A 7528-nucleotide genomic window follows, 5' to 3' on the forward strand; every position below is an offset into this window, starting at 1 on the left:
CTCGAACAATACAAAAATATCTCCAACTAATAACTCAATATCTCTATGTGAATTTAACTAATTGGAGACATATTAAGTTATTTAGATTTTTCTTAAAAAATCACACTAGTTGCGGTAAAGTATCTCTACTTTCGCTCAACTAATGGTGCTTAATTCTAGAGCTTTAATTACAAATCACATCTCGGTCTCATTGCGATTTAATAAACTGAATAATAATTAGTTAGAAAATTACAAGCATTAAGAATAAGAAATAAACACTCAATCATGGAAATATTGAAAATAAAATAACTTAGAATATAAAGTGTGTGTTCAATGTTAGATTGCATCAAAACTTTAGAAAATAAAATTAGTTCATAATGAAACTGAAAATAAAAATAATAAAACTAGTGTTCTTCGGTTGAGCCAGTTGATTAAGCATGCGTTTCTCGCCTCTGCTCCTTTAGATCTGTCTCCTTGAAAGAAACTTAAAGAATAAACTCTGGACTATTTTTACCCTAAAACTCAAACTCTCCTCTCTATTCATCCCACAAGACGGGATTAAATAGATGTCAAAATTCAAATCCAGAAATAAGATAAATGTGGCTACAATCTAGCCTAAAGATCTGGAGAATAGTTTCTAAAGATAAATGTTAACATAAAAGAAATTATCCCAAGAATAATAGAATTATCTAAAATGGAAGATTCAGTAATAGACGGCTTGATTTACGGAGTTCGGGAGGATTTGGTGGTTAGCAAATTGATTATGAAACTCGAATGGGTCCCACCGGGTAGAGGCCGTGTGCGCTGAATATAACTGGTCTCCTCACCTACCGAGAGGAAAGACTCTCGACCAAGATGATAGAACCCTCTCACCAACCAACCAAGCGGAAAAGTTCCTTTTCTAGTTGTTGCCCACGATGTCGTTTAGGTTGGTTGCTTAAATTGGTCATTTATACAAGTTGCAATTGGATCTTCTCGCCTACCGAGAGAAAAAATTATTCGCCTACTGAGGGATAAGTCTTCTTACCTTTTTAGATCTCGTCGTCTCTCGTCGGTATGGCTCCATAGTCTCTTCTTTTATACCAAAATGTTCTCATTTTACACTAAATCTTCTTATTCCTTCAAATCCAAGAAAATAAAGAAATATATATATAAATAAAATCAATAGACTTAAAGGAAAGCTGACACTTTTCATAAATAAAATAGTAATAAAAATATACAAAAATAGGACTATCAACTACCCCGAAACTTAAGATTTGCTCGCCCTCGAGCAAAGAAGAAAAGAAATACAATTAAAACAAGCATTGGTCTCAAAGATTTCCTAAAGTCTATAATTTATAGGAATCATTCAAGATTAATCAAGTCCAAAAGTTAATTCAAAACTCAATTCCACCGCATTATCCATCCCCACATCCATGCATACCCATCATTCTCACTTCTTCATTAGCTTCCCGAATAATTTCATACAAACAAGTAAATAAATAATGCATCTCTAAAAACTTTATAGGCTTGCTTTTCAAATCACTTTCCACTAATGTAGAACATAAACTATCACCATGGATCAATATGTCTTTATTAAGGTTGTAATGTAAGATTAGAATGAGGGCTACAAAGAAAATGTAAGATTCAAACAAAGTAAGAGAACTTAAGTTTGAACATCAATAGAATAAATAGAGCATTCTCACTTCTAACACAAACATGTGAATCTCTCAACATACCTCTCTTTATTGTACTTTCAGGTATCTCTCTCTTTACTCCTATATTTGGCAGGTCGGACATTTTTTTTTCTTTTATTTTATTTTTTTGAAATTATGGAAATATTCCATACATTTTCGACTACCTTTGTGTATGACTCTCGTCGGTCTTTTCTTGTCGGCCACAAGTAGACAAGTTGACTTTTCACAACTCCAAACTTATGATTTTGATAATATGACTATAATCAACTTTACTTGTAGACCTTATACTTCTCATACCTTTCATACTCTTGTGAGTATGTGACTTTGTGTAAACTTAGTTCTCTTGAAAGGTATGGAAATCAGTGTTTCAGCTCAAATAGGGTAGGGAATATGAGGTTTACAAGAAGAAAAAATATAAGACCAAAATATAATTCAATAAAGCTCAAATGGGTGACTAGAGATAAATATATTAAATAGGTAAGTTTGAAAGGTTCAATCGGTCCAAAGAATGCCTTCATCATTTCCCCAGTAATATTATGTCTAGAATTTTGCATCGAGTGTCATCATCATCATCATCATGATTATTATTATTATTATTATTTAAATAAAATAATTTCTTTTCCCCTAAACTTAAATAACACATTGTCATCAATAGGAAAAAAGAAGAAAAACTAAAGCAAAAAATGAGAGAAGGTAAGAGATACTCCCCTGATTTTTTTTTTTTTTTTTTCTGTTCTTTCGATTGAATATTTTCCTTGAAGGTGTAGTCATGTATCCCTTGGAGATCTCTCCGGCATCTTCAGTCCTTAAGTTTGGTGGAAGTGGTTTGAGTTCAAGCTTGAGTGGTTCTTTACTTGGAGATGTTGGTCGAGATGAGTTTAGCTTTTCCACTTTTGGTTTTATTGAAAGAGGAAAAGATTGTGTAACTTCCAAATATCTCTCACACTCCCTAACCTCTTCATCTTCGGATTCAATAAACATAGAGTGAGTAAGACATACCTTAAGTGGTAACTTTGAAAATTCAGCTCCATAAATTTTCTCGGCCATGACCACGTCTCGGTCGTTTATTTAAAAGCAAGAATGTACCTTGAAAGGGAATATCATAGATTTAAATACGTCAAAAGTGACCTGCTCTTCGTCTATCCTCAAAATGAGTTTTCCTTGCTGAACATCAATTAAAGTTCTCCCCGTCACAAGGAACAGTCGGCCCAGTATCAAAAGGATCTCTACGTCCTCCTCCATATCTAGCACAATGAAGTTGGCCGGGAAAATGAACTCATCAACTTTCACCAGTACGTCTTCAATGAGTCCTCTCGGGTATTTAATAGATCTGTCCACCAACTGTAGAGAGACGATGGTTGGTTTTGCTTTTCCAAGACCTAGTTTCCTAAAAACAGAGAAAGATATTAGATTAATACTTGCCCTTAAGTCGCATAAACTTTTATCAAAATAGAAATTTCCTATAATGCAAGGGATTGTGAAACTCTCCAGATCTTTCAACTTAGGCGGTAGCTTCTTTTGTAAAATTGCATTGCTCTCCTCGGTTAGCATTACAGTCTCATGCTCCTCCAACTTCTGCTTGTTTGATAATATATCTTTCAAAAATTTTGCATATTTAGGTATTTGCTCTAAAGTTTCAATGAGAGGAATATTAATATTCAGTTGCTTAAATATAATCAAAAATTTAGAAAATTGATTATCAATCTTATTTTTTCTTAATCTCTGCGGAAAAGAAATTGGTGGATCATAAATTGAAAGAGAATAAGTTTTAGATATAAACTCCCCGGATTTCTTGGATTTTGCTACCCTTTTTTTTATCTTTAGTCTTCTCAGTTTGCTGGTCGGTCGCATTCCGCTCTGCTTCTTTCACCTGGTACTCGGTTTCTTTCTTCTCGGACTCCACATTTTTTATAGCTTCTACATCTCGCTCGGTATTTACTGTCTGTGGCTAGTCATATGTCCACCCACTTCTTAATGTTATGACTTTGACATGTTCTTTCAGTTTGATCATAGTGTTGCTCGGTAAAGTGCCTGTTGTCCTCTCGGTAAGCATGTTTGAGAGTTGACCGATTTGTACCTCAAGATTGCGGATTGAAGCAGAGTTATTTTGGATCACCATATCAGTTTTTTGCATATACTGCATAAACATATCCTCAAGTGTCGGTTTCTTCTTTTGCTATGGAAACTATTGAGGTGGTCTAACCGACCCTTGATTATTGCTCCATGAAAAGCTAAGGTGATTTCTCCATCCGGGATTTGAACGTGCTTGAATAAGGATTATTTTGACGTTGAAAATTGGACACATAATGGGCTTGTTCATAACTAGATTGGGCAAAAGGATTCCCCACTTGGCAATCTACACTTGAATGATTTTAAGTGCAATGATCACAAACAACATTAGTTTGAATAGTATTAATGTTCATCTTAACTATATGTTGTGATAAATTTGACATCTGCGCCGCCAATGTGGTAATAGAATCAAGTTCAAAAACTCTAGCCGTCTTTATTGGCATTGCTCTCTCTGCAAATCATTGATAGTTGTTGGACGCCAATTCTTCCAGAAGTTCATATGCGGCTTCATGGGTCATACTCATTAATGCTCCTCCTGTGGCCGCACCAACCATAGATCGATTTGTGTGTCCCAAACCATTGTAAAATGTTTGTACTTGAAGCCAGGCTGGGAGGTCGTGATGTGGACACTTGCACAATAAATCTTTCTATCTCTCCCATGCCTCATATAATAATTCACCCTCAATTTGGGTGAATGTAGTAATATCATTCCTTAACTTCGTTGTCTTGGCCAGAGAAAAATATTTTGCTAAGAATTTTTGTCCCAACTCCTCCTAGGTGGTGATGATGCCAAGTGGCAAAGAGTTCAACCAAGCTTTTGCTTTTTCCCTAAGTGAGAAAGGAAAAAGTCTCAATCGAATCGCATCATCTATCACTCCGTTATATTTAAAAGTATCACAAACTTCTAGGAAATTTGCAATATGGACATTAGGATCCTCTTGTAACAAGCCCCCAAACTAGACAGTTTGTTGAATCATTTGAATGATGGCCGGCTTGATCTCAAAGTTATTGGCTTGTATGGCTAGTCGCCTTATACTAGATGTTGCCCCATTGACAGAGAGCATAACATAGTCTCTTAACGCTTTGTGCTCCTGGTCGGCCATATTAAATTTAGATGCGGCGACCTCTTTCTTTTTCTTTTTATTAATCCGATATAAGGTTTTTTCAATCTTAGGATCGAAAAGTGTATGCTCTAATGATTTAGATCAAGACATGCACTTATAATTCTTGAAAAAAAAATCATACCGAGATCTAATTTAAATCAATAAAGTAAAATGTAAAATAGTAAAAATCTAATTTGTATCAATATCAATATCAATAACAAATAACTAATTCCCGGCAACGGCGCCAAAAACTTGTTATGTTGAAAAATATTTACAAGTGCACAGAATTGTAACAAGCAATAAAGTGATTTTAAAGAAAACGAATGTCGAACCCACAGGGATTAATTAGGCTATTGAGTATTAAAATTTTCTAAATTAATTACTATTTGGAAAAACGAATTTTAAAGAATAGATTATCTAAATTAAGCTGAAGAAAATAGCATTAAAATTAAAATTTTAAAGATAATAAGAATAGATCTAGAGCGTTTGATTTTACCTAACAAATCCCACATAATTTATTCTTCTTTGTTATAGAATTCCAATTATCTCAAGTTGATGATAAAAATCCCTTAACTATTTAATATTTTCTTTCGAACAATACCAAAAATATCTCCAACTAATAACTCCATATCTCTATGTGAATTAAACTAATTGGAGACTCATGAAGTTCTTTGAATTTTTTTAAAAAAATTACACTAGTCACGGTAAAGTATCTCTACTTTTCCTCAACTAATAGTGCTTAATCCTAGAACTTTAATCACAAATCACCTCTAGGTCTTATAGTGATTCAATAAATCGAATAATAATTAGCTAAAAAATTGTAAGCATTAAGAACAAAAAATAAACATTCAATTATGGAAATATTGATAATAAAATAATTTAGAATATAAATTGTGTGTTTAATGCTAGACTACATCAAAATTCTAGAAAATAGAATTAGTTCATAATGAAACTGAAAAGAAAAACAATAAAACTAATGTTCTTCGTTTGAGTCAGTTGATGAAGCATGCGGTTTTCGCCTCTGCTCCCCTAGATCTGCCTTCTTGAAAGAAACTTAAAGAATAAAAACTCTGGACTATTTTTACTCTAAAACTCAAAATCTCCTCTCTATTCATCTCACAAGAAGGGATTAAATAGATATCAAAACTCAAATCCAAAAATAAGATAAATGTTGGTATAATCTAGCCTAAAGATCTAGAGAATGGTTTATAAAGATAAATGTTAACATAAAAGAAATTATCCCAAGAATAACGAAATTATCTAAAATAGAAGATTCAATAATAGGCGGCTTGATTTACGGAGTTCGAGAGGATTTGGCTATCAACAGATTGATTGCGGAAGTCAAAAGGGTCCCACTGGGTAGATGTCGTGTGTGCTGAATATAACTGGTCTTCTCGCCTACCGAGAGGAAAGACTCCCGACCGGGATGATAGATCCCTTTCACCAACCTACCGAGCGGTAAAGCTACTCGTCTTTTTTAGTTGTTGTCCACGATGTTGTTTAGGTTGGTTGCTTAAGTTGGTTGTTTATACTGGTCGCGGTTGGGTCTTCTCACCTATCGAGAGGAAAGACTATTCGCCTACCGATGGGTCAGTCTTCTTGCCTTTTGAGATCTTGTCGTCTCTCGTTAGTCTGGCTCCATAGTCTATTCTTTTATACTAAAATACTCTCATTTTACACTAAATCTTCTCATTCCTTCAAATCTAAGAAAATAAATAAAAATATATAGAAATAAAATAAAACCAATAGAATTAAAGGAAAACTGACACTTTTCATAAATAAAAAAGATAAAAATCACATAAAAATAACACTTGTCAATCCCATCCTTTATGTTCTCAATGCTGAGTTTGATTGCTTCGACGTCTTCTATTTGCATCTGCTTGAAGCCAAGGTCCAAACTGCTCCACTCCAATCTTATGTTTTATTGGATTTCCCTTCATGCATGATTTGACCACAATCAAAACAAACTCTATGTAATTTCTCATAACGCACTGGCACCCAAACACTACTATTTACCTTGACCATTCGCCCTCTAGCAATAGGTTTAGTGATATCCATTTTTTATTTTAACTCGTAAACTCTTGCCCCATCCTACTCCATCATCATCAACATCCACCTCTTCCACCACTCCTATAGAGTTTCCAATCTGTTCACCAATCTTCTTGTTCATACATGCCAAGGGCAGATTATGCAATTGTACCCACAAAGATGCATGGTTAAAATCCATCTTGTGAGGTTGTGTAAATCCATCATAAGGCTTGATCACAAAGAAATTGTTGTCAAAAAACCAAGGCCGACCCCCTTCCATTGTCTGTTTATCAGCATGAGTCTTGAATATGATCAGACAAACATTCTGCCCCACCTCTTGAAAGATTGCTGGCTTACTCAGCTGTCACACTTTGGCCATCGTTGCTTTGATTGTTGCTTTGTTAATCACGCGTTCCATACTCATTTCTAATAAGTATTAATATATAACACGTATTGTTATATATAAGTAAAAATGATAATTACAAATAACATTCTTCTAATTTAATTATTTTGAGAGTTACTATAAATATATTTTGAAAAATACTTACTCCCAAATTAATAATATGGGTATTCATTGACCTGAGATCATGTGTAGTGCTACAGTCTAGTACTCACTCATGCGCTTGACATTCTCCAATTGAAGTGTGAGTGGAATCAATGCCCAAGGGGTCT

At 34.2% G+C, this 7528-nt stretch overlaps 1 non-coding gene across 1 annotated transcript; it reads left to right on the forward strand.

Annotated features, from left to right (window-relative positions):
- Positions 1-4337: 4337 nt before the first annotated feature.
- LOC118349780 lies at positions 4338-4444 on the forward strand. Its single transcript, XR_004802695.1, has one exon. It is a non-coding gene; the product is annotated as a small nucleolar RNA R71 (small nucleolar RNA).
- The last annotated feature ends 3084 nt before the right edge of the window (positions 4445-7528 follow it).

Source organism: Juglans regia, chromosome 10, assembly GCF_001411555.2.
Source record: "Juglans regia cultivar Chandler chromosome 10, Walnut 2.0, whole genome shotgun sequence".
NCBI classification, from domain to species: Eukaryota; Viridiplantae; Streptophyta; class Magnoliopsida; order Fagales; family Juglandaceae; genus Juglans; species Juglans regia.